The sequence below is a fragment of the Cryptomeria japonica genome, chromosome 10 (assembly GCF_030272615.1).
Source record: "Cryptomeria japonica chromosome 10, Sugi_1.0, whole genome shotgun sequence".
NCBI lineage: Eukaryota > Viridiplantae > Streptophyta > Pinopsida > Cupressales > Cupressaceae > Cryptomeria > Cryptomeria japonica.
The window spans coordinates 514,569,766-514,582,348 of NC_081414.1; the positions used below are offsets into that span (position 1 = coordinate 514,569,766).

Here is a 12,583-nt window from a genome sequence, read left to right on the forward strand (position 1 = left end):
ATGGGACAAGTACAGGACTAAATTCAAAAGCAACTCAAAAGAAGCTACAAACTTGCTCAGTGGTAGTGATATGCATTATATTTTTCTTTTTTTAGTAAATAGAGTCTATCACATAGTTTGTAACATGCATAGTCATCTTTTAATAACAACATATAGATTTTTGTTCCTTATACCAGTTTTAAACTTTTAAGTCATTTCTAATACTTAATCAGTAAGAATAATATATACAATCACAAGGTTTAAGTCTAAATGGCAGTTTTTTCTCACCTGTTGAGCACATTAACTAATGACCCAGAAACAAGAGATTAATCTAAGGGAAAAAAAAAACAAATCAAACCTTCTGAAACACCCATCACAAATTGCAATTTTCATACCAGAGGGTCTCAGCAAATTAGTATACGAATCAGCCTGCAGATAAGAAGCACCAAATTACCTCGTCTGAAGATATGGCAGAATGAAAGCATTGATTGCTAGAAAGGAAAATGGCAAATTAAAATCACAGTGTGTTGGTGAGAATCACATATAGGGCTTACCTAGCAGGATGAGAGGAAGGAAATCAAATGTGGAATGAAAGAGAGCCAAGTACAAGTAATTTTTGGTGGCAACTTGTCAACAATTGGGAAATTTTTGCATTTGGACATCTTGAAATGTTGAAGCATATGCATTTTGCAACTTATCTGTTTGCCCAAAATTGAGAGTTTTCTTGAACGTAGCATACATTCACTCCAACATAGATATTTTAATTCTTAGAATAGACTTTGATAAGCCATGATGTTTATTCCAGTTTAGGCTCAATTATTCAGACATGATCAAGCCAATTTTTTAATCTGGGTCGAATCACCCAAACATTTAAATTTTCATTTTTCAAGAGAAAGAATAGACTCACCAGGCTTAGCAATCTGGCACCAGAAGAAACCAACCAGAAATGGAGCAATTATCTATTGAAGAGCAACAAATGGAATGAGTTGCTCCAAAATTATCAAGAGTGAACATTGGAATAACAACAAAATCACCACAAGGAGGATTTGCAGAGAACAAAGTAATGCCCCAGCTAGAAGCTCAAGAGTGGCCACAACCATCTTAGAGAGGTATCACCACCAGAGGATTAAAGAACCAAACTAGAAAGAGATAAGGCACTTAAAATTCTGAACCAGTCAATTGGAGAGCAAGCGGTAGCTTGACCAAAGGGAAGTAGCCCAAGTAGGACTAGACAAGAGGGAAAAGTATATAAGAGCCTAAAGGATAGACAATAGAATTGTCTACACTTGACATTGAACCAAGGGATACTAAAACTGCAGAGAAAGGGTTCAAGCTGTAGTAGCAGATGGTGGATCAAGAAGTGTAGGAAGAAAGAAAGGAACCACCAAAAGAATGGGCAAAGCGACCAAAAGAACAAGTATAGGAAAGAACAGGATTTAGAAACTTCTTATCAAGTTCTTGCACCACAGTTCATTGAATCAAGAGATACCATAGCCCATTATACAAACTAATGAAATTCCAGTCTTGGAGCCCTAACTTTGGTTTTCCTATGCATGTGTTGAGTTAGGTAATTGGCGATACTATAGTGACTTGCAAATCAAATCAAATGTCCAATCACTCATAGCTACAATGGAAATAGCCAAGCAAAATTGGGTCAAGGTAAGGGAAATGCTCCACCTTCAAGGTCAAGTTGGAAAGCTCCTAGCTAAGTGTGAAGTCTTAAAGCATAGAAGGATCCGCAATCTTGTTAAGTCTTAAAGCAAAGATGTACACAGGCTTAGTGTATGGTCGAGGAACTCCAAGCTAAATGTGTAGAATTGATTCAAAAATACCATGAGTTTGATGTTAACACCACTCTTGCACAAGTTCAAAACTAAAGAAGGAAGCCAAAGAGATTATAACTTCATTGTTCACCTATGGCCTAACTCTTCACCTATGGCCAAAGTTAGGGAGTGATTTTATTCAGCACAAGAAGAGCCAATATCTTTCATTCATTCATTGGTGCAGATTGACATAGTTAAAAAATGTGGTGATTACTTGTAGAACTCGTGAGTACTCCCACACCAAAATTGGCAGCAAGTTGCTCACTCAATAACTTCTCACAGATTTTTTAACATAACCCACTGTGATTTTTATGTAAAAATCACCAAAACTCATAGAAAGTCATCAAAAAAATTACCCAAATATGGTATAAATTGCACATTCTACCAAACATTAAAAAAAAATTAAAGGTATTCTATGCATTTTCAGAACATGATATAGGAATTGCAATGATGTGAATTAGGGCACAACAGGAGACGACTGGAAGTACAATAAGAAGGTTTTTAATTTTTACCTACTATTAAAAAGGAAAATAGCAATGCCATGAATTGTTAGTGTTGGGGTTTAAAACATTCCAAGAGGCAAGGCTCATTAAGACACATTATTTGGGACTTTCTCGCAAGTTTGTTAACACTACAATAACACATCAAAATTGGTAGTTTCTATGTTCATTAAAAGTTTGTGACTGCTTAGATTGGCATTGATGACTAAAAGTCTAAAATTGAACCAATCACTTGAGAAAATTTGCTTTTCAAGATAGAGAAAATACGAAATAGTGCAACCAAGCTAGCAAAGAGGTAAACACTTATACAGCCATGTGAAATTATATTACTATAGATATTATTGCATGGACAACCATTTTGACATATAAAGTATAAAATAGACATGCAAGAAATTGAATGGGTAAAGTTATAAAAGGTAAAGTATAACTTTTCTAGCAAATGATAATTATTTCAATTGGTGCACAATTTGCTTCTTGCTCTCTATCTCAAATAACTACAAAGCTTTATGATCCAAGTGACAATTGTCACCTTAACAAAAATATAATGGCTCCATTTGCAACAAAACATGAACAATCATATACAGCTAGTAATCATACATAGAATAGCTGCAAATGGTGTCACTAAATCTCTCAAAAGGATAGGCTGATGAATGCTTATTTTGGGTCTAGACTGTCTTGAGAGTACATTCAAAGGTGTTTGACTTATCTCGAAATGTTATGGGGTTCACATAAGGCACAAAGTTGCACAAAACAATGTCTTTATCAAAAGCATCCAAAGCTCTTTATTTCTCTTCATATGAAAATTACTTTGACAGTGAAACAAATTGGGTCTACAAGCCAAGCAATATGATAAAAGTCAGAGACAAAACAATAGTAAAATTTGGCAAACCCAAGGATCTTGTAAGACTCTATTAGGAGCAATACATAAGACTCACTAGATCAGCCCAAGGATAAACCTTGTGGACAAAAATATAATTTGCAGCAGTTGAAATGTATTATATCAAGGGGAGCAACTAACAAAAACAAATGTATAATGGATATATGTACCAAACTATAGTTAAATGAAGTATTAAATTTTTCAAAACACTTTTTGAGATCTGCAAACTGGTAAAATGAATTTATATTACTTATTAGCTGAGACCAAAAGTTATATGCGTAAATAAAATAAAAAATAAACCTGCTTAAATATCAATGTTAGCAATTTAGCACTAATCTTGCATGCTAAGTAGAGTATAACTATTTTTTTTATATTGTCTCCCTTTTGCTAGGTTGCTTTTGTATTTTTTTTTTTAAGAATATGGCTCCTACAAGTAGAAGAATTGGTGGAAAACCAAGGGATCCTTGCTAAAAACATGGGACATGTTGATGTGTCTTTTATACACGATCAAACACAAAATAAAATACCCAAAGGTACCTTATCCTCTCTTGAACAAAGCTTCCCCGAATGCTGAAGATTTTGACTAAGAATCAATCGAGGCAACTCCAAGGTTCTAATATGTAGGTTCTCTACGTGTGGATAAGCACCAGTGTTCGTTGTGTTTGCTGTTTCATCAAGGGGCCTTACGTACTTTCTATGAAAGCTGGTTCTTGCAACTACTTAACCAATGAGGAACTGGATTTTCCCAATACTAACCAATGTTTCAAAAAAGGACACAAGATAAGGGATTAGAGAGGGCTATGCTAAACTAAGCCTATGAATGACTAAATGGAGAGCAATCTTAGTGAAACTCTACCAATCTCAATATTGCCATAGAACAACTCTACTAGGATCGGTGCAATCTTCTAAGGGAATTTAAAGATTTTCAAATCATTCATGAACATATATACTATCAATAGGATACATATCAATATTCAAGTAATGATCGAACCCTAAACAATTTCAATATCTCCTGTTGACCACGCAAGGCACACTTACAATCAGTAAGAGGCTAGTAGTTTGGACTATGAGCTTCACTAAAAGATCAAGCACAGCATTTATCATTCACTCTAACTCTAACATCTAAATACTATCTTCAATAAGAGTGATTCAAGAAGATAAACAATCATGTAAGAAGCCACAAAGATTGCAATAAAACACCATAACTTCAATGTTTCATTAATCTCATAGCAAAATATAACAACAATTGTTCAACTTTCTCTCTTCACTAAATTTGTATTCTCTATGAATAACTACTCTCCTTTTCTGCTGCTAATAAACGTATTCTTCTTAACCCCTACAAATGAATTGAGTGAGAGCTTATATAGCATTCTCAAATACAATGAATGGCCCAGATTTAAAGAAGATCAAAGGCTTAGATTTTGACACCTAAACCCTAATTAGGGTTTGTTACAAAAATAGCCCTACTTAGATAAGCATTATCATAACATAGCCAATAGAAATTGGCATGAATAACAAGGAAGCATCTTCCAATAGGGATTGAATTGCCACATCATTTCATAACAACTTTTCATCTAAAATTTTGTTCCCTTTTCCTTGTTCCTTTCTAGCATATTCAATGAATCTGGACGTAATCCCTTCAATCTCTGCAATGGGAATCTCAGGCAGGTTCTTCATTCGTTCCTCCAAGTGAAGGACCTCATCAAAGGCCGCAAGAAGAGTCATCTCCCATCTGTGCTCCAACTCTTTTGTTTTCTCAATCAGGAACATAGTAGTATACATCTGATCTCGCTGCTCTTTTGTGATGATGTTGTCTTCTCTACAAAAGATGACCTTGATCCTGTCCTCCAATTCTTGGATATCCACATCTGTTTCAATCTCTATCCTTCTATCAAGGATTGCACATAGTACATCAAACACCTTATCTTGAATAGGATGGATAGTGTCCTCAACTCGGCTGCACCTATTATTGATGTCCTTGAATAGAACCTCCTTCATTTGGAGGAAGGTTGATCATTGTAGGAGATTATGGGTTCCACCATCAATTATCCTTTCTTGTGTTAAACCCTGTCTTGATGTCTTCCTTACCACTTGCAATACTGGGATGGTAACATCTCTAGTGTGAGTGAATGCATCGACAGTTACCACTAGATTATGAATGATCTCAAGGACCTGGATGGCCCTGTGGATTGTTTTCATCATTCTTCTGACAAATTCCTTGGCTACCATGTAGGATCTATCAATCCATGTATCCATGAGTCGGGCTAAGCTCTTCATCTTTTCTGCCTGATTTATTGACTCAAGAGGGAGTGCTTGCAAGGGTGAGACTACTGGATCATGTCGCCCTAATGGCTCATTAAGCTGGCTAAAATAATTCCTCCAAGCATTAATCTCCCTTTCCAACTTTTTATTCTTTTCTATCTCCTCTTTTAGCTTCTCATTGATTGCCCTCACTGAATCAGTCGCATCTTCCATGGCTTGCTCGGAGGTAAGTGGACCAAGATCAAATGTCTCCAAATCATATTCTTCTGCCATGATCTCATCATCATACTTGTCCACCGCTGGTGTAGCTATTTGTATCTTTTTGGAGCCTGTATCATCTCTGATGACCTTAGATATCTTTGTAGCTTTCTTCTTTTCAATCCCCTCTTGAGACTTGCTTAGAAGACTTTCCAAATCGAATACTTGCTCCTCTTCTTCAACTACAACTTCCCTTGTAAGCCTCTCTCTAAGCCAATCTGGAATGGAAGATTTTCGTTCTTTTACCTGCACTTCCTCAGGCAATGGTCGCTCGCCCCTAAAAGGAGATGTCGCTTCATCATCATTTCTTTCTTCTTGTTGATCATTATCACAAACTTGGAGAGGACGAGCCTGACTCGATGATTGTTGAAGTGTTTTTCCTTTGTCTTGTTTATCATTCTGTACTGTGGACTCCATAGACTCATCTGTCTCATACACCTTCTCTCTTTGATCCTCTCCTTAACTTATCTCCTTTTCATGTCTAGAAGAAGCACTAGAGGGATGATCAGGATTTACTCTTTGTTTCTTCTTGGACGATTCTCTCTTTTCAGGTCCCTCTTTTCTCTTCGACCCATTAGAATGAGAAGTGTTCTCACTTGCACTCGCCTCTCCTTCTTCCATTCTTGTTTCTAAGTTGAATGTCATAGCTATGTTTTGTTCCTTCAATTTTTGATGTTGGACATCCACCCATCTGCGAGTACAACTCAAGACTGGGTCCATCAATGCTCTCAAGTCCGCGACCTCTTGCTCATCCCAATCGATCTTCACTTCTTTGTCTTCTTTCTCATAGGAAGATTGGAGATATCTGCCACTGTCTTGTGCTTGATCCGCTACTCTATAAACTTTGCATCTCTTGATAAGCTCCAAGGGCCATCAAGAGTGCATCCTCTTCTTTATTTCCAAATCATCTTGAGCATTTATCCAAAAATCCTCTACTTGGGACACATGCTTGTGTTTCTTCCCGACTGTTTCTTCCATATGACCACTAGGATCAAAATTATCTCTCGAAGCAAAAGATGTGAATGAGTAGAGAGAAAGCTCCTTTTTTGCATCTTCAGCTGCTTGAGAATTAGAACAAACTTCAATTGAATTTCCAAGTGAAATGGGTATAGGGATAGCATTCCCATGCTTATGTCTTGATGCCTTAGCACAAGTTGCCAATTGTCTAGTCACTTCAAGTAGTACTACTCTATCCGTAGGATACCTTGGCAACATATAAGGAGGTGAAGGACATCCATGAATTCTGATGTAGGTGAATTTAGGAAATTGAATTAACCACGCACCATGTTTCTTCACGAGCTCTTGTGCTTCTGGAGACCCAATCGTTGGTGAATTCCTCCTTGTAGTGTCCTGGTGATATGCATTGTGAAAGTATCGTTGACTAGCTTGTAGTAATTCTTAGGTGGATGATGCAATTGGGCATAAGAATCACATTCTTATCTCTCTGGGCCCTCTCCCAACAACTCCTCTGTGTGGTAGTCCTGCATACTCAAAACATCTGGCTAGAGAATATATAACACATGAGCTCATGTGGAATAACTTAGTAGGGACTAACCTTCTCAACTGCACGTCTAGGTTGTTACTGATAATCTTGGCCCAATTGAACATCCCTTTCCCTTGAACGATTACTTGTATAAAGAAAAACATTTACCTGTCGAAAAAGAATGCTTGAGAGGCAGCTACAATTCGATTAAGCATGGTTATCAAGTCTCTGAATTCTTCTTGGAAATCAATTGTGTGAGGTGTATTAGGTATCTGATTTAGGCAAGGCCTACTCTTGAGCAACCAATTCTTATTGATGAAATTCAGACAAGTACCAGGATCATCTTCGTAGATAGACTTGGCTCCTTCTAGGCTCTTGTAGATCGTATCCCTCTACTCTGGAAGATAAAAAGCTTCACTTATAACTCCCTCTGAGAGATAGGCGAGGATAGTCCCATCTTTGGCTACAATTGTCCTCGCATGCGAATCATAGTGCCTAGGACATTCGAGCATTAGCTCATGACATCTGACTGCGGGAGGGAAACCTGCCGCCTTGATGATTCCACTCTCAATCATCTTCTTGGCTATGGGTGATGGCTTGCCGAAATAGGGTGCTTCTCGAAACTTCTTCACATTGAAGTTTCCTAAGTTGGTGTCTCCAATATTGCTCCACTTGGACATGATATTCGTTTCCAAGTCGTCACTCCTTTGATCTTCCTTAATGAGGGCTTGTCGAGTAGAGGATCAGCTTGCCCTCGGGTTTGCCATTTATCACCTATATAGATACCTTAAGTTAGGGTTTTAGGTATAGTCACAAAGATAGGTGATTCAAGAACTTAAAAAGAACAATTGAACTTCAATTTGAAAATAAATGAATCGGCATTGAAATTTACAAATTGAAATTACAAATGAATCAATCTAAATAAGAAGACCTATCTTTACAAAAATAATCTTTATTGAAGTAAATCAGATCTTCATCCAATTTAGACATAAAACATACCTCAATCTTGATCTTTGAGCTTTGAAAGGAATGAACCTGAAAAGAGGGGTAAATAATGTCTTGCTATTGAATTTACCTCCTTCCTAAATGCTGTTCAAAGAAGTTCGCTCTGCTAAAAGCTTCAGGTCTGCACCTTAAGTAAATCACATTCACCCTCGGAGGATTGCTGATCTTCTAGTTCGTCCTTGAGAAGATCAGGCCTGAGATTAAAGGTGTTGAATCTGCCTGGACCTGCCTTTATATGTTATGTTTTTGCCTTCTCAATCACCAATCCACTCAATAAAATCTGCCTTCAAAATTTGTTTTGATGAGTACAGCTACTGCTGTTCGCTCTCCCTTTTGATTTCGCCCTTTGGAGATTCAAACCTGAAATTTGCTTCCTAATTGCTCAAATTCACTTCTTCAAATCTGCTCCTCAAATTTGCTCTAAGGAAGAAATTGTTTGATTGAATCATTAATGCTTTTAGGATTCACTCTCCTTTATTGGCGCCTTCACCCCTCTTCTAAAAAGGCCGACTTTGCTATATAAAAAAAAATTATTATTACACCTTCTTGAGCTGGCTGGCTTTGTATTAAAATTTTAAAAAGAATGCTTTGGCGCCAAAGGGTGAATATTTGAAATTTTGAATTTAGTGTGTTTAATTTAGGCGAACTTGCCTCCTTAATTGCTCATGTTAACTTGTCCTCAATTTTGTTCAAAATGGTATTCTCTCAATGTTTTAGGCGAAGTATGGAACCTATCCAAGAAGTTCGCTTGAGTACCCTTGGAAGGACAGGACCTATTGAGAGAATTTCGCCCTGGACCCTTTGAAAGGGTCAGGAGCGAATTTGCTCTTTCGGCTCAAACTCTCCCTATTTCCTTCTACTTTGCTCTTAGGCTTGGCCTCTTGGTCTTCCCTCCATCTCTATCAAGCTCGTCTGCCTTCAAAGTGATGTTAATTCAATGCTTATGGTGGAAATTAGGCTATCCTAAGGATTGCGCTCTGGACCCTTTGGAAGGGTCAGGAGCTTGGATGAATTTCGCCCTGGACCCTTTGAGAGGGTCGGAAGCGAATTTGCTCCTTTAGACTCAAACCCTTCACTTTTTCACTTCTCAATTGCTTCCAAGCATGATAACATCCTATTAAGGCTCCAAGGCATAAAATTAGTCCAAATTTGAAGCAAAAGGGAGGATCCTATGAAAATTCGCTATGGACCCTTTGGAAGGGTCAGGAGCAATTTTTGTCTTTTAGCCTCAAATCCATCATTGCCTTTACTTCAATTCACTTCTTAAGGCAAGTATACATCAATCCTCCCTCAACCATGTCCTAGGAACCAAAACTTTGATTTGAACAAGGAGGAAATATGTGTTTTTTAGGAGAATTCGCTCTGGACCCTTTGGAAGGGTCAGGAACGAAATTCTTCCTAGGCTCAATTCATCATTCATTCATCCTTTCTTTGCCTTGAATTTAACTTATTACACCTCCTCTTATCACCATCAAGTCAATTTGCTATCAAAAAAAGGATCCCTTAGTGCACTAGGTGAAATTGAAACTCCATCTAAGGATTTCGCTCTAGTCCCTTTGGAGCGAAATTTACATTTCTAGACTCTATCCACACTCAACTTGCCTAGGACTTGTCCTTTCCACCCTTATCTTATCATACTCAAGCCAACTTGCTCTTAAAGTGATGTCTACTCAATGCTCTTGGTGAGGAATTAAGTCTTTCCAAGGATTTCGCTCTGGACCCTTTGGAAAGGTTAGGAGCTTAAGTAAATTTCGCTCTCGACCCTTTGTAAGGGTCGTGAGCGAAATTTGCATTTGAGGCTTAATTCACATCCCTTTTCACTTGGGTTTATCGTAAACTTGATTTTTGAACCCTTTCCTTGCCATGCATAACCACCATTCAAAGCTTCTAGTAAGGAATTAGGTCATTTAGGGAATTTCGCTCTGGACCCTTTGGAAGGGTCAGGAACTTGGATAAATTTCGCTCTAGACCCTTTGAAAGGGTCAGGAGCGAAATTTGCAATTATGCTCAAATTCCTTACTTTTCATCACTTCACTTTGTTGTAAACATCAAATTTTTCTTCATAACGTCATAAGGACAAGGTTTATGATGCAAATTAGGACCAGGGAGGGAGATATAAGGAAATTCGCTCTCGACCCTTTGGAAGGGTCGGGAGCGAAATTTGCTTCTTTGCACAAATTCTTCACTTTTCCTTATCACACTTGCTTGCAACTCACTTCCAAAGGCACGAATAGATCATTCTTCATTCAATTGAAGCCTGGAAGCAAGGGTTATCACCCAAGTTAGGACCAAGAGAGGCTCTTAGGAGAATTCGCTTTGGACCCTTTGAGAGGGTCAGGAGCGAAATTCTTCTTTAAGCTCAAATCCTTAACTCTCTCTCAAATTTTCAAGTCCATTTTTCATAATTACATCCCTCCAAACTTGCCCTCGCTAGCCCTCGTCATTCGTGCCCACACTTCGATTATTTGCTTCATCACACCAACTCCGACTCCACAAAAGACGAGACTGTGGCCTAACAACTCACAACCCTGACTCATCTAGACTTAAACCTCTCAAGATTTCTTCTACAAAACATACATTCTCCAACTTTCTAAGGCAAGATCTTGCTAAAATTACATCAGGGTTTAAGGCAGAGCATAATGAATTCCCCAAGCTTAGGTCAGACTTGGCCCTAAAAGGAACCCTAGGCAAGCTCTACGAAGGAAACCCTAACTTACCCGACCTACGCCATCACTAACTCACTCAAAACACCTAACAAGCAGAGAAAATCAAAGCAAAGAGAAAGCAAGACCCAAAAAAAGAGAGGGGGTCCCCATTTTGATGGGGCGATGTGTGAAATGGTCACAACATCTGGCAACACCACTAAAAATGTTCGCGAACATTTAAGATTTCAATCCATCTTCCGGAACATTCAGAGAATCTCCCTTAATAAATCAAGAAGTTAGAAAGCATTTACAAGAAGAGATTTTCATATTGAGATAAAGTACTAAGTCCATGATTATCCATGTGTGTGCAATGCGTTAATTCCCCTCAACAAGACAATCGTGACCTCCAGGTTCTCTTGTGATTAGCTACATAGTTTATCTGAACTTCATAAGCATCCTGGATACAATCTCGCTGCCGATCAGACATCTATAGTCCCGACGAGGTTATCGCCGCAATCTCACGAGCATTGCTCCATTGCCAGTCGGGCGTCCATAGCCCCGATGGAGTTACTCGCATGTTCCCATCAGCCATTCATTTTCTTTCTTCAGATTTTTTTATTTTTATTTTTTTTCTCATTTTTCTCTTTTGATATTGCTTTCTTTGCTTTTCACATTCCGTCAATTCCTTTGGCTTGTAAGCAATGAAGCTTACTAGGGTTTGAGGATTGCAATGGCGCTGCAGCCAAATTTTAGATTTTTCACTAATCACAGCTTTGCCTGAAAACCATAATGACTCGGAGATTATTAGTATGAAAAATATAATAATCGAAGGATACTAGTATCTCATTACAATAAGCAGATCTTACTCCCCTATAAATACAATTTAAATCAAGATTTCATTAAGAAAAAAACAAGCAAACCAACTAAACTAAGACAGACAAAGCAAAAGCCACCTAAACTAAGACCCGGACAAAGACAGAAGAAAACCCAAAACACACCACACACCAAAACCAGGGCAAACCAAACTCAAAAAAACCTAGGCTAACTATATACAGAGGCAGACCTCTTAGATCTTCAAGGCTGGAAATAATGCTTAAGGTACTGCCCATTGACAGGCAATGGGACATCTCCCCCAGTTAAGGTCTTCAGCTTGAATGTGTTCTCCCCCAATATCTCAGAGATCTAATAAGGGCCCTTCCATAATTTGTCGAATTTGTCATGCTCACCCTTCTTTGTGGGCTTTATCCTAGTATAGAACAAGATCTGAGATTCCGAATGCTTTGATTCTTGCTTGTCTATCAAACCACCTCTTGACAACTTCATGATGCTTCGCAAAGTTCTCTAAGGCTTGATCTCTTTTTTCTTCTAAGTTCAGGAGTTGTGTCAATCGAGCTTGCACAGCATCTCTGTCTTCCATGTATTCTTGGATAAATCTTAACGTTGGGATCCTTAGTTGCATCGGGAATACAGGGTCCTAACCATAAACTAGAAAGTAGGGTCAAATCCCTAATGAGGCTTTGGTTCTAATCCGATCTGCCCAAAGAGCAAATCTTAGTTGTGTATACCAGATTCTTGGGCTTCTTTCCAACAATTTATTGATTATGATAAGAAGATTCTTATTTGTGGATTCGGCTAACCCATTACCCTGAGGATAATAATTTGATGAAAATTTAAGGGTTATACCATATTCAAAAGCCTAATTTGAAAATTTTAATGAAGTAAATGCGGAACCATTATCACAAACCAAAGCG

The 12,583-nt window shown here is 38.1% G+C and overlaps 1 protein-coding gene across 5 annotated transcripts in view; it reads right to left on the reverse strand.

The window, feature by feature from the left end:
- Positions 1-12,583, reverse strand: part of LOC131054556 (uncharacterized) — a 160,267-nt gene that overhangs the window by 79,224 nt on the left and 68,460 nt on the right. The gene's annotated exons all lie outside the window — the stretch shown is intronic.